Genomic DNA, 27,540 nt, shown 5'->3' with positions numbered 1-27,540 from the left:
TAAGAGAAAAATAAACATAGAAAGAGCCCAGACAAATATGTGATTGAGCACTAAATTTAACTCCATTTGTGCTGACAGCCAAGGCAGAAAGAGAAACGCAGTGATGTTCGGCGGCAGAGGGGGTGGTGCTGGTGGGAACCTAAGCTGTAAGCGTCCCCTCCTGTCTTGTGTGGGTCTGCTGTGAGTGAGTGGCGGTCACGACACCCTGGGACACTCTTCCCACCCTCTGCAGCCTGGGATCAGCAGTGGTCCTCCTGGGTCTCTCCACCTCCCGCAGCTGGGCAGGACACTCAGGACCTTGAATGAGTAGGTGTGGGCGGCCTTACTCTCAATGCTCACGGATCAGTTCCAGGAAAAGGAAGGAGAGTCCAGTCAGACTTTCAAACTTGCAAAACCCCGGGAGTACACACACTCTTCCTCATTAGTGGAGGACAAAAACAGCAGGCAGGCACCGCATGTACCACATCCCGGAATCATGTGACATGTGAAATTTCCCAAGGAAAAACACAGAATCATGTGAGATGTGAAATTTCCCAAAGAAAAGTGTTTTGTAAATTCAGGATCAACCTAACTTCCTAATATTAGCATGGCCTTCACTTTCAGTATTATTCGGTTTTTGCCTGATTCCCAGCATTCTGTCTATCCACACTCAGGCCATAAGGTCCTTGAAACTTCTACATAGGAAGGGAGGAAGAGTTTAGAAGGCTGAGTTGAGGCAAAAGGCAAGTTCTCTTTCATTCTAATATCTGAAGTCATAATAGGGCCTCCTTGTTTGTGAAATGAAACCACATTCTGCAGCCTCGGCAAGTGGCCCACAGACCTTACCTCTGAAGGTCTGAGTCCCTCTTTATCACTGTAACTCGAGCCCAGTTTTAGTTTGCAGATCACTCATTTACTCAATTCAATTATTCAGCAAGTTTTTCTCGAGTGCCTAGCCTGTGCCCAGCTCCACTCCAGGTGCTGGGGATGTGCCAATGGACAAAACAGGCAAAAATCCTGACCTTCGTGGAGGTCTCCCTCTACTGACAGAAACGAAGCAAGTGCGTGGTAGGTTAGTAGGAGAGAAGTGCTATGGAGAACGCCAAGCAGGGAGGGAGAGCAAGAGAGGCCAGGGTAGCTCAGGGATCACATTTTAAATAGTGTAGTCAGAGAAAGCCTTGCCGAGGGCTGGATGCGGTGGCTCACGCCTGTAATCCCAGCATTTTGGAAGGCTGAGGTGGGTGGATCACTTGAGGTCAGGAGTTTGAGACCAGCCTGGCCCATATGGCAGAACTCCATCTCTAGTAATAATACAAAAATTAGCCGGGAGGAGTGGCAGCGGGTGCCTGTAATCCCAGCTACTCGGGAGGCTGAGGCAGGAGAATCACTCAAACGCAGGAGGCAGAGGTTGCAGTGAGCTGAGATTGTGCCACTGTATTCCAGCCTGGGTGACCGAGTGAGACTCCATCTCAAAATAACAAAATTAAAAAAAAAAGAGAGAGAGAGAAAGCCTTGCCGACAAGATGGGCACTGAAGCCACAAATGGTTAGGTCCAATAGTTCATGATCATTATCTCATTCTTTCTTGTCATGAAGGTCTCATATCAGGGAGGTTGAAAACACCACACTCTGGGTGATACCTTGGCAATAATTTTACAGAAGATGCAAACATATTTTTCTTAATATATTGGCCCTCAATGCAAAAGAGCAAAGGAAGTGAGGCACCAGTTATGACTTGATTGCCCTTCGGCTCTTCACCCACTCCTCTGCGTTCTGCTTTGTGATTCTAGAGCTGGACCCCATACATATTTCTCCTTTGCCAGCTGGTGTAGAAGGCATAGGAGGGTCACGGTAAGAGGCAGAGTTTTTTCTTTCTGGTTCTAGGATTTGTTTTTATTTTGTTTTTGTTCTTTTGGCTAATCTGCCAGTGCTGGGTGGAGACCCTTTGCGCCCACTCTCCAGTGACACCGTGACAGTGGCTTCCTGTTGACTTTTGCTGGCACTCTAGTGGGTAGTTTCCTAGTAAATTTTGCTGGCACCCCGAGAGCATCTTCCTTGCCAGAGGCATAACCACACTCCTGCAAATCTCACTGGTACTCCTTCGGGAAGTTTCCTGCTCGCCAGCCCCAACCTGCCACAGCTCAGCAAACTTCTTGGCCATCCATTGGGTTGCAGCCACACTCCCTCCAGCAAGAGTAGATCAGCTGGGGAGAAGGGGCCGTTTTCGAGTTTGCCCCTTCCTTGCCTGCTCTGCCTTAGCTTAGAGGTTGTGGCCACTCTCTACGTTTGCCATTCCTGAATTCTTTAGCGTTCGCCTTACCCACTTTAGTAGTTCCTACCCTTTTATTAGTTAATAACTCTTTATATTTAATGTTCATTGTTCAAACTACTGGTGTGGTTTCTGTCTTGACTATGCTGATTGATAGACACAACATTAAATTTAGTTCAGGGAAGGGATGGGAGAGTGCTAAGATGATGCCTTTTTTAGAGATCTAACTTGACATTGAGGAATAGGTATTAGACAAAGAGCTAAAAACAGAACTACCATTTGACCGAGCAATCCCATTACTGGGTATATACCCAGAGGAATATAAATGTGAGTGTTCATTGCAGCACTATTCACAGTCGTGAAGACATGGCATCAACCCAAATGCCCATCAGTGAAAGATCATATAAAGAAAATGTGGTACCGATACACCGTGAAATACTATGTAGCCATAAAAAAGAATGAGATCAGGTTTCTTGTGGGAATGTGAATGAAGCTGGAGGCTATTATACTTAGTGAACTAACACAGGAACAGAAAACCAAGTACCTCATAATATCACTTATAAGTGGGAGCTAAATGATGAGAACTCATGAACACAAAGAAGGGAACAACAGACACTTGAGGGTGGAGGGTGGGAGGAGGGAGAGGAGCAGAAAAGCTGTCTATAGAGTACTGGGCTTAATATCTGGGTGATGAAATAATTTTTACGACAAACCCCCATGACACAAGTTTACCTATGTAACAAACCTTCACATGTACCCCAGAACCTAAAATAAAAGTTAAAAAAAATTATTTAAATGAACAATAACAAATTTGGAAAGTTTCTAAAAAACAGAAATGGGTATTAGAATGTTTAGACTTATGATAATTTAATCTGTCCCTTACTATGGCTTTTTCAAATATCAGCTTTCTTAGATTATCGATCAATCTATCTAATTTTTATTAGCAAATAACATTACAGAAAATTTGTATAGAGAAAAACTAGGATGGTGATAATCTCAAATAATAGCCATTATAAGTTTTAAGTAGCACTGTTTCTTGATGGGAAATGTAGAAAAACTACTTTTAGAAAACAATCAATTTTCTTCTGAATTGGTGGTTTGATATTGAGTAGTAGATCGAAGAGGCAAATAACCGCATATAATTCTAAGGCTTCTGAGACCTTCTCATCCTGCCCCCGAATTCCTTTCCCATACTGGCTGATGCCTAAAATGCCACCTCAGCGCCAACACTTAGTAGCTGTGATACTTGGGAGGGCAGATAATACTTCTAAAATACAACTGTGTTGATAATCCCCCCTGGAAATAGAGATTTTAGATGTACTTACTGGGAGTGAAATAGTGCTAACTATTCCCTAAAGCAGTGTTTCTCAAAGCACGTTCAGTTTATTCTGCAGTATGCTAAAAAGCATTAAACAAGGATGGGAGGACACTGCTCAATTAAGCTTGAAAAATAGCTGGAAAGCAAGTTTCTTTACTACAGGACTTCTCAGAACCCTTCATATGCTAACATTATGATCCTGGGTATGGAGTGTTTCCCAAAATGTTTTGATCATGAAACCCCTTCTAAAATTTTCATACAGACACTTACAGGCTAAAAGCTCAGTGAGAATGTTCTGAGAAATGCTTTCTTACACATACAAATATTACTGTGTGGTCTAGTAGCCCTAAAAATGCACCCCCTGCCCTGGCTCTGAGGGAGTGTAACTGAATGAGGGGCCCAGCTGCTGCACTCTGAGACCCATGTCTGTATTCGTGCCAAGGCCGTGCCCTCCATGAGCTGCTCCCACTCCATGACTCTATTAGGGACACTATGACAGGCCCATCCCTTGGAGAGACACTCCCCTGATGGGTGCCTTTGGCACATGCTTCAGCCAAACCTTGCTTCCTTCCCCATTTCCTTCACTTGGGGCCAGATGTGCTTGTGATCTGATGGCTTTCCCAGCTTCCTCTGGCTCCCTTTGCGGTCCTGTCCCAGGCATTTCCTCTATTACACTTCCTGTACGATAGATCCCACCTTGGCTTCTGTATCTTGAAAGATTTGGACTAACATAGTCTTGGAAGGAAGGGCATCATTTTCTAAGGAGTCTTGAGTCCTTTGCTTACCATGAAGTGATATTGCAGCATCCCGATCCTCTTTTTTCTTCTCACCTCCCATTTACCTGTGGCCTGTGTGGACCAGTCCTTTCGGAACACATAAAGCCACTTAATTCCATCCTACCCCCATTCCATCATGTTTGGCCAACTCCTCAGCTCATATGACTTTTTCTATTCCTTGTTCTGCTTTGTGCTTCCTCTGCCTTAACCTCACTTTCCGGTGTTCCATTTTCTCCCATGCTTTTCCTCTGGAACCTGAATTCTGAGAGACAATCTCACTGACATCTTTGATTTATGCTGAGAACATTTGCACCATCTCCTATCCCTTGAGGATACTCCTTCCCTCTCACATCTGTCTCAGATTGGGAGTCAGAAGGTGACATCCTTGGCCTCGGTGCCACTTTTTGACTATTAACCCCCTTCTAGACATAAAGGAGACTGCTGTGGTCTCCAGCTCTCTGACTATACCACTCTCTGTTCCACCTCACTGCTATCATCCACTGATGCCTGGTTGCCCCTATTTTATTCAAGACTTGTGCACGTGGATAAGGGGCTTCTATTTACCCCAGCTTTCCTCATCATCCTGGTGGCTTAGTTGTCCATGTGGACCCCCATCCGGTGCCCAAGTCTCGGCTCATTAACTCAACTCCCTGGCCTTTGGTTTCTCTCCACCAATGCCCAGCTGAGATTTTCAGGTTTGTTAACATTGGTTTACCACTGAATACTCACAATAAAATTGCTCACTTATCTGATGACAACTTTTACTCCTTTGGTTTCTCTCACTCCATTTATTCTTTCTGTAACATGTATTACATCAAGCCCTCCAGCCTCTGACGATCAGCCCCTCCCACAGTCACATCCCTCCTTGCCTAGCTGAGATCCAGTAGTCTATCGCTTAGTCATTCTCTTAACACCCTGACCTCTCTGAAGCCCCAGCTTGAGATAAATTCTTTGAGTGTGTATTTCTGAGAACAGTTGTTTAAAACCACTTAGTAGCTGGGCACAAGCTTGTAATCCCAGCACTTCGGGAGGCTGAGGTGGGCAGATTGCTTGAGCCCAGGAGTTCAAGACCAGCCTCGGCAACATGGCGAGACCCTGTCTCTACAAAATATACAAAATATAGCTGGGAGTGGTGGTGTGTGCCGGTAGTCCCAGCCTCATGAGGTGGGAGGATTGCTTGAGCCCGTGAGGCAGAGATTGCACTGAGCCATGACTGTGCTACTGCACTCCAGCCTGGGTGACAGACTGAGACCCTGTCTCAAAATAAATAAAAATAAATAAAACCACTTAGCCATGTGGACAAGATCCATTGGTAATTTAAGATCTTCAACAAGCTTCAGAGATTCTTCTAGATTCCCTGGTAACTCTTCTGAGTGTCACAAATTGTCACTTTATCCCATTTCCATCAACTATTTGAAGGTACTCAAAGCTCCCAGTCTCTTCACCTCCACCCTGACTACCCCTTTACTCTCAAGAAATGGTCTCATCTTCTCCTTTTCTCAGAACTCCTCAACTCCTTGGACCCACCTTCAAATGCAACTGTGGTATGTCTACACTTTTCCTCTATTCGTGGACAGAGTGCTTCTCTTACACCAAAGGCTAATCTCTCCCCTTGCACTCTGGATCTCATTCCGTTTAACCTTCATCGTTTGTTTCCACATTTTCTTTGAGTTCCAACTTTTTCCTCTCTATTAGATTATTCAGAATTTTTCAATGCTCAGATCCCTCCCTTAAATAAAGATTACAAACCCACTCTTGACCTCAAACATTGTTCTGACCATTTACTGTCTCTTCTCCCCCTCTTCCAGGCAGCTTCACTAGTTGTCCAAACTCTGTTTCTACTTCATCACTGCTCAGTTCCCACTCTACACCCTGAAGCCTGGCTTCTGCCCCCACCATTCCACTGAGATTGGTCTCCCTGGGTTCACCCACACATCCTTGTGGTTAAATGTAATCAGCTGCTGGGGCAGCTAATGCATCACGTGCCCATGAACAGAAAGTGTCCAGGATCTCCAGCTCTCCAGCACTACAGACAATGACAGCAACAACAAAACCCAAATGTCAGTCCAGCCCACAAACACCATTACATTTAGAGCTTCCCAAGCTGACGTGGTGCCTAAGACTTTTTTGACACCTGTTAAAATGTTACAGAATCTAAAAACATTAGTACCGGACTTTGCATTGAAGATGACAGAGTAAAGCAGGGTAGCAGACTCTTTCCTCATCTAGTATCTCGATGACCAAAGACTAGTGTTAAAACTCTAAATAATTTGCTGGCAGCAACTGAACAAGAAATAGGGCAGAATCTTACATCAAAACGTTGAAACATGGTGCTTTAGAGATATGCCTAAACCCAATCCTACTGCGTTTCCCAATCCTATGGAAGAAAGAAGGAAAATAAAGAAACCCTGAGAATTGTCTAATGCTGTCCAATTAGGCGACAAGTGGCCTTGGAGGGTGAGTATGCATTCCTAGGAAGGAAAACAAAAATATTTCTTCAGTTTGACTTGAAAAACAAAGAAAAAATTTTAAAAAGATAAGACAAGAAAAAAGAATTTAAAAAACAGATTGAGTTAAAGCTCCTACATTCCAGACGGTAAAAGGGTTTCTAGGACTTTTCATAGTCCAGGACAATGTGCTGAGTTAGGACAATAAGACAAATTCCACGAGAGCGGGATACACCCTTGTGTACACTGAATTGGCCCGGGTGTAAAATTTGTTGCTTATTTAAGATTTTGATTTTTTATACAAATGTTTTTAATGAAATAATGATTTCATCAAATCTTTCAGGGTTCTACTAGTATGTAGAGCTTTGTTAAAGATATACAGAGCTTTATTAGCTCTGCCAGCTATCACTCATGGTGATCCATCTCCTTGTGTGTCTTGCAGTCTCGACATGAGTGTGTCTTGATTGCAGATTGTTTTCTCTGCAGTAGTTTTTCATGGCTTGAAGTGGGAGTGCTCCTTTCCAGAAGAGTTTTGAGTTTGTTTCAGCCAGGAATATTGAGGGTATCAATGGCCTGATATGAATTTTCCCAGCCTGATTTTGGGGTCTTCCATTTTCAGGGTATTACAAACCTGTGCATGAAGCACAGGCTTTTTTTTTAAAATTATGACACTTTAAGTTCTGGGGTACATGTGCAGATCTTGCAGGTTTGTTACATAGGTATACACATGCCATGGTGGCTTGCTGCCTCCATCCCTCTGTCACCTACATTAAGTATTTCTCCCAATGTTATCCCTCCCCAATCTCCCCACTCCCTACCATCCCTCCCCTAGCCCCCCACCCCCCAAACAGACCCCCATGTGTGATGTTCCCCTCCCTGTGTCCATGCGCTCTCATTGTTCACTACCCACTCGTGAGTGAGAACATGTGGTGTTTGGTTTTCTGTTCTTGTGTCAGTTTGCTGAGAATGATGGTTTCCGGATTCACCCATGTCCCTGCAAAGGACATGAACTCATCCTTTTTTATGGCTGCATAGTATTCCATGGTATATATGTGCCACATTTTCTTTATCCAGTCTAGCATTGATGGGCATTTGGGTTGGTTCCATGTCTTTGCTATTGTGAACAGTGCCGCAATAAGCGTACATGTGCATGTGTCTTTATAATAGAATAAGTTATAATCCTTTGGGTATATACCCAGTAATGGCATTGCTGGGTTAAATGGTATTTCTATTTCTAGATCCTTGAGGAATTGCCACAGTGTCTTCCACAATGGTTGAACTAATTTAGACTCCCACCAACAGTGTAAAAGTGTTCCTATTTCTCCACATCCTCTCCAGCATCTGTTGTCTCCTGATTTTTTAATGATCGCCATTCTAACTGTTGTGAGATGGCATCTCAACGTGGTTTTGATTTGCATTTCTCTAACAACCAGTGATGATAAGCCTTTTTTCATATGTTTGTTGGCTTCATCAATGTCTTGTTTTGAAAAGTGTCTGTTCATATCCTTTGCCCACTTTTTGATGGGGTTGTTGGTTTTTTTCTTGTAAATTTGTTTTAGTTCTTTGCAGATTCTGGATATTAGCCCTTTGTCAGATGGGTAGATTGCAAAAATTGTTTCCCATTCTGTTGGTTGCCGGTTCACTCTAATGCTTGTTTCTTTTGCTGATGAAGCACAGGTTTTGTGTTCTCAGGGATTTTTCCCCCTACCACTTAGAGCCTAGGCAAGAATAGATAAGCATTTGTGTTCTCTTCTGCCTGCAGGTGAATTTCTTCTAGTCTGCTTTTCCCAAGTGCAGGCTTTCGTCAGGATCTCTCAGTTCCAGTTCCCCATATCTCACAGCCTCCAGCCTTGCTGTCTGCCCCGTGTTGGAGTTACACTGACGTGGCCTTTTTGAATGCATGTGACCTTTGTTTTGTCTGTGTCAGACAGTGACCAAAATGGTCTCTCTCCATTGAGTAGTGTTTCAATGAACGTTTGTTGAAAACTGTGGTTCATTTATTCATCTCGTAGGTATTTGGTGCCCACTGTCTTGTAAATCTTCCTTTTGCCTTCCCATATCCACTCTACTCTCCACCCAGCTTAATCCAGGGTTGGGGGGGCTCACCTTGTTAATAACAGGCGTCTCTGTCTTTCAATTTTCAGTTGTGTTTGGTTGATGGGGAATTTTAGGCAGAAGATTGGAGAGCAAGGTGAGGGGAGTCAGGGCCTGGCTCCTTTCTGATGGAGTCTCAGTGGGCTGATGTGTCTCTTGACCTAAGGGCAGCTCTTGTCAGACAGCTTCCTCCCCTGCTTCTTCTGGCCTTGCAGTGGGAATGGTGATCTGCTCTCACTGGCACCAGGCACCACACTGTGTATTGCGGCCTCCCTATACCCTGTCCAAATCTTTGTACAGAATCCTTCATTAAACTCGGCTTCGTTGCCCTACTTAAGTGTGTCATTTGGTTTCTGCTAAGCTCCTGAAGGACATCTCTCCCAAGTACCAGGAACTTTGCCAGACCCTGGGGAGAAAATAGTGAACAAAGTAGAACTATCCTGTGCCCTCATGGCACTGGCATTCTAGAGAGAGATGCAGGTACAGAGCTGATTATAATTCAGGGAGTCATGTACCAAGCACGGGGAGCACACAGGAGCGATGGGAGCCATCCCAAGGGCGCCTGGCCTGGGTCACAAGGGGCAGGGGAAGGTTTCCCAGGATAGGCATCACCTCAGTCAAGGACGCATGGATGGGAGCTGGCCAGGCAGAGAGTGGGCCTCTTGCTCCCCTCCTCCCTTCCTCCTAATGTCTGCTTTTCAGGTTCTTGAGGGACCATTTACTTGTCTCTCGGAGATGAAGCAAGAAAAGAGAGAGTGATAGAATTCAAGGTGGTGACATTTTATTACTTATTGGCAACTGTGACTAAGTCTTAGTGAAAGAGAAAATTGAACCAAGTGTCAGACTATTTTAGGTTAGATTCCTGGGAATCCAGGGCTCTGGCTCTCTGAGAGGGAGGGTTGTATGCAGCAGACTTGTGGGGAGGGCTTCCAGGAGACACAGCTGGGAAGGAGAGAACAAGCCAGGACCAGGCAGAGGAAGAAGCTGTCCACAACGTGGTCACAGAGGAGGCCTCAGTTATTCCTACAAGGAATTATCAATTGAGGGGAGGGTGCCAGGCCTCTGCAATCCCACATTAGCCAGTCATTGGCTCAGTCATCCCTGGGGATGGGGCATTGCCTAGGCAGGCAGCTCCAGTTCCCAGAAAGGTGAGTGACTGAGTCCCAGCACCTCTGTTTCCACCTACAGGGGTTGGGGGGTGGGGGGTGCATTGGCCTGAAGAGGGCATCTGGCCAGAGTCCCACAGCATCCACTGTACAGATGGAAGGTTCTGAATTTCCTGAAAATTTTATTTACCCTGAATGAGAGAGAATGGAAACTGAAATTTCCAAAGCCACAGTGTCGCAAGAACACGGAACCCACAAGTGAGCACACCGAAGGAGGAAGTCACGTGTGCAGGTCACATTGCCCACTCGCCCCCCTAAACCGTGCTGCTGAGGACTCATCCATCATCATCAGAGTATGAAGTGCCCAGTTTTCACAGGGTCAGTCGGGTTGGGCAGACACTGGTCTGATAGGAATCATCTTACATTGATAAGAAATGTTTCTTTTATGAATAGAGGTAAAAATTAATACACTAAGTGGCATCCTCATTTAAAAAATATTCACTTGAGTAAAATTAAATGACGACACATTGTGACTGTGCAGGAAGGGGTTTGGCCCTGGTCTCCAGCCTGGGTGGTGAGGCCCCTAAGCTGGGGGCTGTGAAGGCCCTGCTTCTTCCTTCTCAGGGCTCCCTCAGTGACAGTCCCAGAGGCTCCACAGAGGCTCCAGAACCTCTCCCTTCCAGGCCCCACAACCTCCTAGCACTTACGCAGCTCCTACATCTGCACAGAGTCCACAGTTCCCATCTCAGCCACACCCTAAAAGACCCCTTCCTACCCGGTAAACCAGGACCTTCAAACTGCAGAGGCTGGTCCTGTCCTCTCCGGAGAGTTCAGAGCTTGGGAGCAGAAGTTGCGCTTTTCTAGGGGGAAGGAGGGAACAAGACTTTGTATTATTTTGCCATGAGTGGGCAGAGGAGGAGACCAGGCAGGGGTTATTAAGTCGTTTTGCATTCTGATTGCATCACAGGGTTTCATATCCATGAAACCTCACCTTACTCCGTGTCTCCACGGCGTTTGACGTTGCTGACACTTCCCCTTAAGACCTCTCTCCTGGGCTGCTGCAAGGCCCCGGATTTGGCTCTGCCTGTCTTGGCACATCTCCTTTTTGTTCTTTAGGGCTCCCTTTGCTGCCTGTATTCCTCGGGGTTCCGCTTGAGCTATTTAGTCCACCCCGACGGCATCCACTGCCTGTGACCCAAGTATGTAGATCTCCACTCAGTTACTCTGCTGAGTTTAATGTCAGCACATTCTGCTTCCCCTGACACTGCCACCCGGAGGTCCCCCAGGATTTCAAACTCAGCCTGTCCTGAAAACCAGACTCATTGACTCACATCCTAAAACCAGTGCTCCCCATTTAAATGGGCCAGGACCCAAGCCTTGATCACCTGCTTCCCTAAAAGTCCTGATGATGCAAGTCCTCCCTTGCAGCCCTCAGATCTATTAACTTCTCTCCACTCAGGGCTCTCCTACCTTGGCAGAGGCCTCTGCTATGTTCTGGAGAGAGCATTGCCAAACTGCACCTAGGGGCTCTCCTCCATCCTTTGCCTTCCTCCAACACAGTCTCCACATTGCCAGGGCCAATCCGAAGTTCAAAATAGGAATCTACTCCCTGGCTTGAAACTCCTCTCCACCCACACCACGCTCCTCAGTGCCGTCCCCACCTGTCCTCTCCTTCTCAGCTTCCAGCCCCATTTCTTTCTGCTTCCTTCTCACTTGCTGCTCTCAAGATGCCGCTTGCCATTTCCTGAAGTTGCTTTCTTCCGACATTTTCCCACACACCGCTTCCACAGAAATTCCCCTATTCCTCTCACTACACACTTTTCCTTGAAATTTCTCCTGTGTAAGAGACCCTACCCCATTCCACATACAAATAAGCCGGGAAAGACACCGAGAAGTGCTGGGATCTCAGGACACCTTGCTGGCTGGGGGACAAGAGACATGTGTTTGACAGGTTTGCGCGCGCCTGTGGGGAGGCTTGAGAGGGTGGTGTTCTGGCCCCTGGTGGGACTCATGATGGGCTTTGGGAAGGCAGCGGAAGTGGGAGTGATGGAAATGAGTGGATGAAGAAAGAGAGGTGCTTGTGGACAGCCTGAGTCTCCTGTGGCCATGCTAAGAACCACGAATGTTCCATGAGTCTGGAGTAAGCTGCTGAAATCTGCTCAGAGCCTGTAGCAGCCCCGGACATGCCCCAGAGCCCTCCTTGATGAGGATACAGAAAGGAGGAAGCACTAGAGCCAGGCTTCTCAACCACAGCCCTGTTGATGTTCTTCATGGACAGGTTTTTGTTGCTGGGGATTGTCCTGGGCATTACAGGATGTTGAGTTGTATTCCTGACCTTCACTCACTAGATGCCAGCAGCACTGGGCCCCTCAGCTGGGACAACTAAAATGTCCCCAGATAACACTGGATGTCTCCTGGTGGAACTGTAGTATTCTGCTGACAACTGCCACACTGGAATTGGTAACTGTGGGGTGGGGGGAGGGAAAAAGATTGACTGGGGAGCACTGAGCAGAAAAGGAATCCTATGCGTCCTGAATTTGATTGAAAAATCATGGGGCTGGATTGAACATGTTAGGAAGGATTAAATGGGTTCTAGAACAAATGCAACTCAGAAGGGAAAAGGTTGTTTGGTTGTGAAACAGTTTCATTTGTGCTGACATAGCCATGAGATATCAGAAGGCTCGTTCTTGGTTCTCAGGTTTTAGCTGAGCCACGTCACTTCCAGGAAGCCAGCTCTGATAGCCAGCGTGGGACCAGGAAGCCCTCCTATGTGCTCGGGAGCATGTGTCACTCTATGTTGCAATCATCTGTTTACCTCTCTGGCTCCAATCTGTAGACTCTTACCTCATTCGTTGAAGACAGGAACTTGTGCCCCGTTATAACCCTAGCACCAGCACGCTTGCTTCTCAATAAATATCTGTTGAATGAATGAGTAATTTTAAATGCAATTCCCTTGAATTAGTGACACTTTTCCCTATAATTTGTTATTTACTTCTTGGTGGAAAATAAACAGTTTTTCTTTTTTTTTTTGAGGCTTTGTTGCCCAGGCAGGAGTGCAGTAGTGTGATCTCAGCTCACTACAGCAACCACTTTCAGGGCTCAAGATATCCTCCTGCTCTGCCTCTTGAGTAGCTGGTGCATACCACCACGCCCGGTTAATTTTTTGTAGAGATGGGGTTTTGCCATGTTGCTCAGGCTGGTCTCGAACTCTTCATATATATATATATATATATATATATATATATATATATATATATATATAATTGCGTTTTAGGTTTTTGGGGTACATGTGAAGAACATGTCGAACTCTTGAGCTCAAGCAATCCACTTGCCTCTAGCAGCTAAAGTGTGGAGGGAGAACTATCTTATTCTGAGAATGTGGAAGAAGTGGGGACTTTTGTGTCCGTGTTAGTTCAGGCTCAAGTTGCAATAAGCAGAGGATGGCTCAGGTTTGCCTAGCAGTAAAGGGGAGTGCTGGAAGATTGGTGGCATTGGTCATAGGAAAGAAGAAACTACTGGACATGTGGACTTGGAAAACACGTGACCCAGGGCAGTTTTATGTTGGGACATCTCCCCTGGACGAATACGTCTCCTTTCCAGGGCACTGCTTCTGTGGAGCCATGTCATGCTCATCATTTCTGGAAGCAAGAATCTGTTTGACTCATTTTGGGTAGTACATACCTAGAATTCATGGTAGGAAGGTGGTCTCCCTCATTTGTATCCATTGCAATGGTCCTTGAAAGAAATCTCCTTTTCCTCCACTTCCCTCATCTCTTCTCTTCTTTTCTCTTTTCTTTCTTTATCTCTCTCTCAATTTTATTATGAAAATTTTCAAATATTATATGGGCAGAAAATAGTATTAATATGTTAAATCTCCATATTCCCATCACTCAGTTTCAACAATTACCAACACATGGACAAAATTGTTTCATCTATGCTCCTCTCCCGTCAATCCTAGTCTCTGATAAAACTGACTTTAAGCCAACAAAGATCAAAAGAGACAAGGATATTACATAATGGTAAAGGGATCAATGTAACAAGAAGACCTAATGATCCTAAATATATATGCACCCAATACAGGAGCACCTAGATACATAAAGCAAGTTCTTAATGACCTACAAAGAGACTCAGACTCCTACATGATAATAGCGGGATACTTTAACACCCCATTGTCAATATTAGATAGATCAATGAGACAGATAATTAAAAAGGATATCCAGGACTTGAACTCAGATCTGGACCAAGTGGACCTAATAGACATCTACAGAATTCTCCACCCCAAATCTACAGAATATATATTCTTCTCAGCACTACATTGCACTTATTCTAAAATTGACCACATAATTGGAAATAAAACACTCCTCTGCAATGCAAAAGAATGGAAATCATAACAGATAGTCTCTCAGACCACAGTGCAATCAAATTAGATCAGGATTCAGAAACTCACTCAAAACTGCACAACTACATGGAAACTGAACAACCTGCTTCTAAATGACTACTGGGTAAATAATGAAATGAAGGTAGAAATAAAGATGTTCTTCAAAACCAATGAGAATGAAGACACAATGTACCAGAATCTCTGGGACACATTTAAAGCAGTGTCTACAGGGAAATTTATGACACTAAATGCCCACCAGAGAAGTGAGGAAAGATCTAAAATTGACACCCTAATGTCATGATTAAAAGAACTAAAGGAGCAAAATCAAACAAATTCAAAAGCCAGCAGAATACAAGAAATAACTAAAATCAGAGCAGAACTGAAGGAGATAGAGACACAAAAAACTCTTCAAAAAATCAATAAATCTAGGAGCTGGTTTTTTGAAATGATCAACAAAATAGGCCACTAGCCAGACTAATAAAAAATAAAAGAGAAAAGAATCAAATAGATGCAATAAAAAATGATAAAGGGGATATCACCACCAATCCTACAGAAATACAAACTACCATCAGAGATTACTGCGAACACCTCTGTGCAAATAAACCAGTAAAACTAGAAGAAATGGATAAATTCCTGGACACTTACACCCTCCCAAGACTAAACCAGGAAGAAGTTGAATTCTTGAATAGACCGATAACAAGGTCTGAAATTGAGGCAGTAATTAATAGCCTACCAACCAAAAAAAGTCCAGGACCAGATGGGTTCACAGCCAAATTCTACCAGAGGTACAAAGAGTTGCTGGTAGCACTCCTTCTGAAACCATTCCAAGCAATACAAAAAGAGGGAGTATTCCCTAACTCATTTTATGAGGCCAACATCATCCTGATACCAAAACCTGGCAGAGACACAACTAAAAAAGAAAATTTCAGGCCAATATCCATGATGAACATTCATGTGAAAATCCTCAATAAAATACTGGCAAACTGAATCCAACAGCCATCAAAAAGCTTATCCATCATGATCAAGTCAGCTTCATTCCTGGGATGCAAGGCTGGTTCAACATATGCAAATCTATAAACATAATCCATCACAAAAGCAGAACCAAAGACAAAAGCCACATAATTATCTCAATAGATGCAGAGAAGGCCTTTGACATAATTCAATAGCCCTTTATGCTAAAAACTCTCAATAAACTAGGTATTGTTGGAACATATCTCAAAACAATAAGAGCTATTTATGACAAACCCATAGCCGATATCATACTGAATGGGCAAAAACTGGAAGCATTCCCTTTGAAAACTGGCACAAGACAAGGATGCCCTCTCTCATCACTCCTATTCAACATAATATTGGATGTTCTGGCCAAGGCAATCAGGCAAGAAAAAGAAATAAAGCATATTCAATTAGGAAAAGAGAAAGTCAAATTGTCTTTATTTGCAGATGATATGATTGTGTATTTAGAGGACCCCATCGTCTCAGCTCAAAATCTCCTTAAGCTGATAAGCAACTTCAGCAAAGTCTCAGGATACAAAATCAATGTGCAAAAATCACAACCATTCCGAGACACCAATAACAGACAGAGAGCCAAATCATGAGTGAACTCCTATTCACAATTGCTACAAATAGAATAAAATACCTAGGAATACAACTAACAAGGGATGTAAAGGACCTCTTCAAGGAGAACTACAAACCACTGATCAAGGAAATAAGAGAGGACACAAACAGATGGAGAAACATTCCATGCTAATGACTAGGAACAATCAATATTGTAAAAATGGCCATACTGCCCAAAGTAATTTATAGATTCAATGCTATCCCCATCAAGCTACCATTGACCTTCTTCACAGAATTAGAAAAAACCATCTTAAACTTCATATGGAACCAAAAAAGAGCCCACACAGCCACACAATCCTAAGCAAAAAAAACAAAGCTGGAAGTATCACACTACCTGACTTCAAACTGTACTACAAGGCTACAGTAATCAAAACAGCATGGTACTGGTACCAAAACAGAGATATAGACCATTGGAACAGAATACAGTGCTCAGAAATAATGCCACACATCTACAACCATCTGATTTTTGACAAACCTGACAAAAACAAAAACAAGAGGAAAGAATTCAGTATTTAGTAAATGGTGTTGGAAAAACTGGCTAGCCATATGCAGAAAGCTAAAACTGGATCCCTTCCTTACACCTTATACAAAAATTAACTCCAGATGGATTAAAGATTTAAACATAAGACTTAACACCATAAAAACCCTGGAAGAAAACCTAGACAATACCATTCAGGACATAGGCATAGGCAAGGACTTCATGACTAAAACACCAAAAGCTATGGCAACAAAAGCCAAAATAGACAAATGGGACCTAATTAAACTCCAGAGCTTCTGCACGGCAAAAGAAACAAGCATTAGAGTAAACCAGCAACCAACAGAATTGGAAAAAATTTTTGCAATCTACCCATCTGACAAAGGGCTAATATTCAGAATGTACAAAGAACTTAAACAAATTTACAAGAAAAAAACCAACAAATCCATTGAAAAGTGGGCAAAGGATGTGAACAGAAACTTTTCAAAAGAAGACATTTATGTGGCTAACAAACATATGAAAAAAATGCTCATGATCACAGGTCATTAGAGAAATGCAAATCAAAACCATATTGAGATACCATCTCATGCCAATTAGAGTGGCGATCATTAAAAAATCTGGAGACAACAGACGCTGGAGAGGATGTGGAGAAATAGGAACACTTTTACACTGTTGATGGGAGTGTAAATTAGCTTAACATTGTGGAAGACACTGTGGCAATTCCTCAAGGATCTAGAAATAGAAATACCATTTAACCCAGCAATGTCATTACTGGGTATATACCCAAAGGATTATAACTCATTCTATTATAAAGACACAAGCACACATATGCTTATTGCAGCACTGTTCACAATAGCAAAGTCTTGAAACTAACCCAAATGCCCATCAGTGATAGACTGGATAAGGAAAATGTGGCACATATATACCATGGAATACTATGCAGCCATGAAAAAGGATGAGTTCATGTCCTTTGCAGGGACATGGATGAAGCTGGAAACCATCATACTCACCAAACTGACACAAGAACAGAAAACTAAACACCACATGTTCTCACTCATAAGTGGGTGTTGAACAATGAGAGCACATGGATACAGGGAGGGGAGCATCACGTACTGGGGCCTGTCAGGGGTGGGGAGCTAGGGGAGGTATAGCAGCAGGTGCGGGGATTGGGGAGGGATAACATTAGGAGAAATACCTAATGTAGATGATGGGGTGAAGGATGCAGCAAACCACCAAGGCACATGTATACCTATGTAACAAACATGCACATTCTGCACATGTACCCCAAAACTTAAAGTATAATAAATAAATAAAATCTAAACATCATACAACTTAATCCACTCGTATTTTAGTGTATATCCTTAAGATACAAGGACTCTTTAGAAATAGCTACAGAAGCATTATTGTACCCCAAATTAAAGCGTAATTAACATAACATTATATCTATTCGGTGTTCAAATTTCTCCCGGTGTCTGATAGATGTGCTTTCTCATGGGTCTGTTCTAACCTGGCCATAAACAAGGCCGGGCACTGCATTACACTGTTAATGTGCAACAGTTCCTTTCCCCTGTCCCACCTTGGCCCCACCTTTTCCTGTTCTAGATTCTGGATTTGGCTGGCAGCATACCCTTGCTTTCTCATCATCTCGCTGCCTCTGCCATAGCCCAGGCTGGTCAGCCAGGGAGCTTGTGACTCCTCCTGCTCCTCCTCTGAGTCACTTTCCTTTGTCCTATAGATAGAAGGCTATTTCTGAAAAAGCAAATCTGATCATGCTGATACTGGTGGATTTGGGGAGGTCCTTAAATGCTAGTGAGGCCTTGACTCCAGCTGGTGTCCGGGATCTTGACACTGTCATAAGAAGGAATTCAAGGACGAGTCAGAGAATAGTGAAAGTATAGAGATGTATTGCACAGCAAAATGTATGCCCTCAAGAAAGGGGAGTGCACTGGGCGTGGTGGCTCACGCCTGTAATCTCAACACTTTGGAAGGTAGAGGCAGGCGGATCACTTGAGTCCAGAAGTTCAAGGGCAGCTTGGGGAACATGGCAAGACCCCATCTCTACAAAACAAAATTAGCCAGGTGTGGTGGTGTATGCCTGTAGACCCAGCTACTCACAGGACTGAGGCTGGAGGATCGCTTTAGCCCAGGAGGCAGAGGTTGCAGTGAGGTGACAAAGCAAGACCCTGTCTCAAAAATAAAAATAAAAATAAAATAAGAAAGGGAAGTGCAGGCATACTCAAGAAAGAGTTGGACCCAGTGGGGTTTGGGACATCTACATTATGGTTTCTTTTACCAAGAGGTGGCATATTCATGAAGTTTTCTGAAAAAGGCAAAGATTTCTCAGAGCTGTGGTGGCACCCATTTTTACACCAAACATGGATGTTCCAGGAAGTGGAATGGCCCTGGTGAATGTGTGATTTAGTATGTTAATGAGTGTATATGAGGGTCTAGGCAAAACCTAGGTCAAACCCAGCACCATGTTGGGTCCAGTCACTTTTAACCAGCTTGGCTCACACCCTGGTTTTCAGGTTCTTATTGATCCCCAGATTATGCAGCTCTTTCAACAGTTTCCTTTTTACTAGTCAAGTGAAACTGCTGCCTGGAATTTTCTGTTCTCCTGTGACCACCCTTACGATTCCTGTCTCAATGCCACTCTCTTGTTTAACACTCTTAGGGGGTGCCTGTGGCCTGTAGAGTAAAAACTACACTTGACAGCTGGACATAGACACTGCAAACAGTAAACACTCAATAAATGCTGAATTAACACGTGAATGGGGACTGTGGAGTGATAAATAGCTAATGCATTTGGGTACTATGCTGGGGAGACTCCTTGTTCCCCTTTGACTTATGCTTTGCTTCTGCTCCAATGGAGGGCAGAGCAGAGGGGAGGACTGGAGGGAGCACCTCCTGATCCGCTTGTCACTCCGTACTGCCCACTGCTCCTGATCTCCCCCAGGAGGAAAGTATGCACACAGCCAGACACACAGCCACACTCACACCAGTGTCTGTCGATCTATCTGTCTATCTGTCTATCTATCATCTATCCATCATCTCTCTCAAGTCGGCTGTGCTACTTTAGGTACCTGGACTATACCTTGTTTTGTTTCACCTCTGCACATTTGCATAAGAGTTCCTACCCCTATGCTCCACTAAGTAGCTTCTAACCAATCCTTATTCAGCTGCAGCAATGCCCTCTAGGATTTCTTCCTCCAGGCCCCTGTCCTTGGATTGGGTAACTCATCTTCCTCTGTGGCTCTCAGAGCCTTATCCCAACACTATTCACAGTAACATAGGAGTTAAAAAGAAATTAGGAAGATAGTGAGGGTAGGAAGTCCTTGGTAACCTTTTCCTTTTAATGAAAAGCAGCCCTCAAATCATATCTTTTCTAACAAACAGCAGCCTGTAAAATCGGGCTGCAGACAGGTAAGCAAGTTGGAGCTTGCTTGGGTGAATGCCGGCAGCTGTCCCAGTAGGAAAAGGCTACCTGGGGGCCAGGCATGTTCAATATGGAGGCTCCATCTGCCCTTTTCGTTTTCAACCACGTGTACAGTAAGGAACAGACAACATGGCACTGGCCAGGTAGAGACCTCATCTGCATAATAAAATATTAGGGTGGGATGGCCAGTTTCTTCTCACACCTGGTCTGACCAATCTCGGGGGTCCTAAGCAAATTAGACACCACTTCCTCAAGCTCACCTATAAAACCCCGTGCATTTTACCACAAACAGGAAGACCCACTCGGGTGCCCCTCTCTGTGCAGGCAGCTTTTTTTTTTTTTTTTTTTTTTTTTGAGATAGAGTCTCGCTCTCGTTGCCCAGGCTGGAGTGCAGCGGCGTGATCTCGGCTCACCACAACCTCTGCCTCCCAAGTAGCTGCGATTACGGGCATGCGCCACCATGCCCAGCTAATTTTTTGTATTTTTAGTAGAGATGGGGTTTCTTTATGTTAGTCAGTCTGGTCTCAAACTCCCGACCTCAGTTGATCCACCCGCCTCGGCCTCCCAAAGTGCTGGGATTAGAGGCGTGAGCCACCGCGCCCAGTCAAACCTCCGCTCTTAAACTCACTTCCTGTGTGTCGATGTCCTGGATTCCCTTGGCGTGAGACCACAAACCTCGGGTATTCACCCCAGATGACGCCGCTTCAACAGTACTTTTCAAACGTTGCCTTTTTGTTTGCTTTTCTCTCTAAATAATGAATTTCATAAGGACAGGGACTCTCTTTCATGGCATGGGTTGGCATCTGGCACATAGCTGGCTCCTTCAATGTTTGTTGAATCAATAAATGAAAGCTGAATGTTGAGCTGCAGACGGTTAGTGCACGACTGCACTGGGAAGAACCCCCTTCCCTCCCCTCTCCCCAGGTTTCTGCTTCTGCTTGAAGGAAGACAGAAGCTCTGCCTAGTTTCCTCTCCCTCTCAGAGCAGGGCTGGAGGAAACACTTGCTATCCCTCTCTTACCCCTGGCCATCTCTGGCCTCCATAGGAGGAGAGTGGAGGTAGGGCTTATTGGTTGCTCCCTTTGCATAGGCACAGCTGAGGATGAGGGCCCCGGGTATAGACTGATTCGGGCGGTAAGAAATCCTACTTCTTTGCTGTGCCTAAGCCCACATCTGCCCATGGGACTTTGCCAGAACTTCTCATAGCTCTTAATAAATTAATTCCTACTTGCTCCTCCTTGAGTGTAAGCCTCTGTCAGAGTCCAGAAGGAAGGCGTGGGGAATCGGCCTGCTATCCTCACTCTTTCAGTTTGAAGAAGGAACGGCCTGCTATCCTCACTCTCTCAGTTTGCTTTGAAAAGCTGTGGAGTCTACATCTGACCAGAATTATTGATAACAAGTTAATCCACCCTAAAAGGCTTTCAAAAAGAGCTACAGAAGACCAAGCAAATTGAACACAGTGCCATGAAGTTGTGAGGTCCTTTCCATCTATTACCTATAAAATCGTGGTGTTGATTTCATACCCACGAGCCCCCGTTGACTCTGGTTGGCCAGTGCTTCTCTTTCACTGCAGAGAGTGAGCTGGATTGCCCACTACGTCTTAGCGCACTCTCTGAGAGGGCACATCCTAATCCGAAGAAGAAACAGTCGTTATTAGTAAGTTATTAAAGCAGCTAACAGTTACCAGAGCTTTTATGTGCCAGGTACTGTGTTAAGCCCTTAACATGCAATTCCTCATTTATCCTCTGAACAAAGCTGTAAGGCAGTATTATTACTAGCCCCAATTACAGATTAGAAAACCGAAGCTTAGAAACAGTAAGCAACTTGCATAGTCATTCAAATCTAGGACACCCTGATGCCAAAGTTCAAATTACATTAATATTTATTGAGTATTTGTAATATGCCAGACTCACACTGTCTCCTGTAGTAGCCGTTGGCCACGTTTAAATTAAATAATGGAAAACATTCAGTTCCTCAGTCACACCGGCCACATTTCGCCCTGGTCTGGTGGTTGCCATTTTGGACAACACAGATACAAAGCATGCCTCTCATTACAAAAAAATTCTATTGGAGCTCCCTGATCTAGATAATTTATACCCCAACACAACCCTGTCAGGTTGCTATTAGTAATGAAGCAGCATCATGTGTGGGGTAATACGTGAGGTTCCTTGCCAAGGAAATCAAGGATGCTGACACATGAGGAGTGAGTGTAAGAGCGGAAATGTAATAGGCAAAAGAGAAAAGCTCCCTCATGCAGAAGGAGGGGGTTGCGAGTGGACCTCCCAGTTCCATGGTAAAATGCATGGGGTTTTATAGACTAGTTTGAGGAGTGAGTGTCTAATTTACATAGGGCCCAAAAGATTGGTTGGACCAGATATGTCATTTACATAGCACGTGAAGAAGCTGGCTGCCCCACCCTAGTCTTTCATTATGCAGATGGATTCGCCATCTGACCGGTGCCATGTTGCCTGTTCCTTTATTATACATGTGGATGACAAAGAAAAGGGAAGGTGGAGCCTCCATGCTGAACATGCCTGGCCCCCAGGTAGCCTTTTCCTATTGGCACAGCTGCCGACGTTCACCCGTGCAAGCTTCCGGCTTGCTCATCTATGTCTGCAGCTCGATTTCACAGGCTGCTGTTTGTTAGAAAACAAATGATTTGGGGGCTGCTTTTTGTTAAGAGGGAAACCTTGCCGAGGACTCTCTTATCCTCACTAACTGCCTAAATAATTTCTTTTTAGCTCATGTATCAGTAACACCCCGAATTACTACTAGAAATCCTTTTAGGTCCTGAGAGCCAGAGACGTTACGTCACTTGCCCAAGCTACCACAACCTCAAGGCTGGAACTCAAGTCAGTCTTACCTTCAAGTCCCTGCTCTCTTCTCTGCCAGGCTCTGCTTTTTGCTGCAGGAAGATTGAGTTAGCCAATCGACAGAGTCCTTACTTAATTATATGTTAGGAAACCATGAGGATTCTCCTAAAAAGGAGTTTTGAATAGTCTTTGGTAATGGCAATAAGCCTACGTAGAGGAAGTAAATATAAACAATATTGAAATTCTCCCATTAGGTTTTTGTTTTTAATCTTAATTACATTTTATTATATTCAGTGGTATGCAGTTTCAAAAGGAGGAATTGTCTTGACTCAAAACCAAAAAGATTATCAGATATCTGCTCTTCAGTAGATAGTAGGAGGTGTTTGTGTGTTGTACATGTGTTTAAACCGTATGCCAGGATGTGTAAGAGTTGCCATTTTAATGCTCAATTTTAATTCTCTGCAGAATTATCATTGCCTGATCAGGGCTGGCATGAACTGGCATGAGTTCCCAGTTCTTGGGGAATAATGCTTTCATGGAAAGAGTTAAGAAGGATGGCTCGCTGCAGGGATAAGGAAATGGGGGGGAGGAGAACCCGTTAGCCACATAAGCAAAATCTATATTTATTTGAAAAACATCTCAGGCCCTTTTCTACACAAGAGACTTATTCTCTATTGAATTTGAAGTCGCCAAGCTCAGCATGGGCGCCAGACATCCCATTGCTGTTTACTTTTCACTTGGAAAGGAAGGCTGAAAACATAACCCAAAACCAAAAATGAAAGTGAAATACTTGGAGCCTCAAATACAGACCTTTGGTATTGCCAATTAAGTCTAGATTCACATGCTTAAAAAGAAAAGAAAAGAAAAGCCAGCTTGGGGGAAAGACAGAATTAATATTCTGTTATGAAGTCGAGACTCTTCCTGGCGCACATGCCACCCCAGGCCAGGCAAAGTCCTGCTCAGGCAACAGCTCTTGCTGTCAGTCTGACAGGCTTTAGGCAGTAGTTCTCAGACTTAGCTACGCTTAGAATCACCTGGGAAGCTTCTAAAGTAGGGAACCACAGGGCAGCAATGCAGACGGATTGAATCAGAACCATTTGAGGTTGGATTTAGCGTCACTATTTGTAAAACTCTCCAAGTGACTCCAATATGCTGGCTTTTGTGAATTTATTAGCGCACGGGTGCTGATTGTGAAGGGAGTCAGAACAGCTCCTGCTTTCCCTCCTCAAACTCATCGCTAGTGTGCCATTGGGAAGCACCATCAAAACGTGCCGCTGTTTGAGCCCACCCCAGACCCACGACATCAGAGTCGCCAGGGCTTGGGGTAGGCTATGCTCTTCTATAAATCGAAGGGGTTGGCTAACTGGTCCTCAACAACAGTTTTGTTTTCAAACTATAGGATTCCATAGAGGGTTGGATGTAAACGAGGTGATAATGTAACCGAGTACTCCTTTTTTTCTGAAAGGGAATACATTACAATCATTTTTAAAAGTATTTTCTCTTTTCTCCTTTCCTCTTGTCCCTCACTTTTTACTTAGCCCTTTAGAAATGCAAATCTCACCTTTCACCTCCCCTTCACTAGACACTCTTTACAGGACAAGTTCATCTAACTATATGCTCCAAGACAGAACTCTCTCGAGAGTTAACGGCTGATTTATAGACCAAAGCATGACCTCTATGGCATTCTCACCCTCCAGGGGGTTGCCAGGGAACTCACCCTCCAGGAGGGCAGGTTGAAAGCATGTCCACTACCCTTTCCCGCCTGGAGAGTTTTAGGCCACTTTTTCAACTTATTTCTACCTATGAAAGTACCAACTCAACTGCCTGGTAGATGAGGCACCACGCCAGCGTGCAGACCCCCTGCCCTAGCTCACTTCCTCCCCTGCCTTTTAAAAGTTCCTGCTTTCTGCTCCTAAAGCAAAGCAGTGCATTTACCATTTATTTATTTATTGACAGAGTCTCACTCTGTCACCCAGGCTGGAGTGCAGTGGCCCGATTTCAGCTTACTGAAACCTCCAACTCCCAGGTTCAAGCAATTCTCCTGCCTCAGCCTCCTGAGTAGCTGGAATTACAGGCACCTACCACCATGCTCGGCTAATTTTTTATGTTTTTAGTAGAGACGGGGGTTTCACCATATTGGCCAGGCTGGTCTCGAACTCCTGACCTCAAGTGATTCACCCACCTCAGCTTCCCAAAGTGCTGAGATTACAGGCGTGAGCCCCTGTGCCCGGCAAAGCAGTGCATTTAAAGGCAGGAACCTACACCTTTTCCCCAAAGGAGCTTTGGCATAAATCCCTTTTTCTCATATCCAGCCTCGCTCTTGTAAATTGGATTCTGCAAGCAACGAGTGACTAATCTGCGGTTCAGTTACAATAACAATAGTAGAGAAAAGAGAGTGCGAATGATAAAGAAATCTACCAACATCAGATCACATTTGATTATTTCAAACACTTAGTACCCACAATCATCAGATATAAAGGATTATAGAGAGAAACGAGGGAGGAGCTTGGGGCATTTTATGCATTATGAAGAATGCTTAGTCACAAAACATTTTCTGATCTTGTTGCAAGGTCATTAGATCAGCACACTACAGAGATTGGTCTGTGTGCTGGAACCTTCATTCCACAACATGCATCAAACTGTACCCCGAATGGATACTCCTCTGGGTCTTCAGAAAAGATGAGCATGAGCTGTGCACTACCTACCCTGAGCTGCTGTGGAAATACCTCTTTTCCATAACTGGAATGGTGGTGCTGGCAGAGACAAACGTTAAACAGCTGAATGTAAAAGGCCTCCTTGTGTGTCTTCTCTATGGCCAAGGCTGGATGGAGTTGAACACCCTTGCTCGTTTGCTGATGTGGCCTCTCGGGGGCAGTATGACCCAAGGCTTGCCCTGGCTTCCTCGCTTGAAAAAGATTCACACTCTTCCTTGAATGCTTAAAAAACTAGTGACCCAGAGAAACAAAAATAAGTCCCGAAACATGACAGAATCACAATGACACAAACCTGACGATCAATCCATGTAGTAACAATAAGGAGCCAAACAGAAGTAAGACTTGTAAAATTTCTTCTAGAAAATTAGGAAGGCAATAAATATTATATGCATACATATTAATATAAAGATATAGTGTATGTCATATGACATATATAAATATGTATTTGTATATAGAATCTTAAATATTAAAGGTTGACTTTGTTTTGGAAAAATACAAGCAACTTTTACAATGAATTTTACTTCAAAGGAACTAACGAAATGTTTTCACATTTTTGCCTCTTCTGTTCAGCCTTATCCCCGAGGGCTGTGGAAAGTCTCTATGTACTCTGACGATAAGTAAGTGGCTCTGTTAACAAGCTACAAGCAAGTGCAGTTAGAAAGTTTATGACTTGTTTTCCAGTTCACGTTTCTGCTTCTAGCCCCCACGGTAGTTGGTGGTAATTCTTACGCTTTCATTAGAAGTGTTAACACTTCAACAGTTATGTTTGCATTTGGAACTCTAGCTCTCCCCCGATAGAAAATAAATGATTTGTAAATTTAATCATAACAATGGAAATGCCAATGCATCTTAATTTATTCAGAGCAATTTAAACTAAGAACCCCTGGAATACAAAACGTAAACAGAATCCCAGTTTATGATTTTGCACATTATTCTTCCTTGCTAAGGACAGTCACCTGTACTTTGACTTTATCCATGGATTGCAATCTCCTCTTTGATAGGGGTCTCTGGGTGAAGACAGGAGGCACCTTCACCCCAGGGATGGTGAATAAGTCAGATCCTGAAGGTCATGTGTTGAAACTCCAAAGAGTAAAGGCATGGGCCTGGGGAGTTAATGGGGACGGCCTCTGGAAAGGCTGGCAACACTGAAAATACCTTTTTTTTGTGTGTGCTAATGTTGGAAGGCATTTAATAAGATAGAAAAAGGATCAGGAGCAATTGACATGGCTGCATTTATGTCAGCCATAAAAGCTGACACCTTCCAACCTCCCTGCCCCACTGCCTTCATCCTATGGGATGGATCTCCCTTCTCCGTGGCCCCTTCCTTCTACTCTAACCCCAGTCCCCTCCTGCCCTTCCTTGGTTCATTCTACCTTTTAGCCTAAGAGATGAAAGGCAATCCTTCAAGTCTTGGTAGGGAGAAGCCGCCCTGCTAGTCAGATCCAACTATCTTGTCTTCTGCTCATTTCATGCGCCTCCAAATAGGACCATGGCTGGCTCTTGCGTCCACTGCCCATGACCTGCACTGGGAGACCAGCATGTTAGAGAAGTGAACATGACCCAGATAGGCCCCCTCCACCTGGAGCACCTGTCCATGCTCAGGGTAAGAGGCTCATGCACACAAATCCAAATGTACCTGATTGTCATCCCTGCAATTAGAGGCAAGTTTTGGGGAGGGATTAAATGAAAGAAAAGCAACCTCATTCTCACATATGATGTGCCTATAACTCAGGGTTGTGGGGAAGTGACCAGATCATGATGTTCCATGTCTTCTTCATTTTCAAACATAAACAACTGACTGACGGCACCGATTCTCTTTTTTAAAACATGGCGATTCTTTTGTTTGAGTAGCAGAATTAAAATTTTAATTTTAAAAGTTTTCAAGTCAATCACTCAGCGACCCTACTCTTAGAGGTATCATATGTAAATACAAACTATTTTGGCAATTTGTCTCAGAAAAAGGGTCAATTTTAAAAATTATTTAAAAGGAAATACAAAAATACAATTCTTTCTCTTTGTATACACCACAAACACACACACACTCTCACTAAGGAAGAAAACAACTGCTTATAAAATGCTTTGGCAGTTTTATGTGCTACTCTTTAAATGTACACTTGACTGAA

General features: G+C 44.0%; 1 long non-coding RNA gene across 1 annotated transcript in view; it reads left to right on the top strand.

Annotated features, from left to right (window-relative positions):
• Positions 1–27,540, top strand: part of LOC135270818 (uncharacterized) — a 42,175-nt gene that overhangs the window by 1,607 nt on the left and 13,028 nt on the right. The gene's annotated exons all lie outside the window — the stretch shown is intronic.

Source organism: Aotus nancymaae, unplaced genomic scaffold, assembly GCF_030222135.1.
Source record: "Aotus nancymaae isolate 86718 unplaced genomic scaffold, 86718_ANA_hifiasm-v0.15.2.pri h1tg000067l, whole genome shotgun sequence".
Classification (NCBI taxonomy): domain Eukaryota; kingdom Metazoa; phylum Chordata; class Mammalia; order Primates; family Aotidae; genus Aotus; species Aotus nancymaae.
Note: the sequence above shows the minus strand (reverse complement) of the source record. Positions and strands in the feature narration are given on the sequence as shown.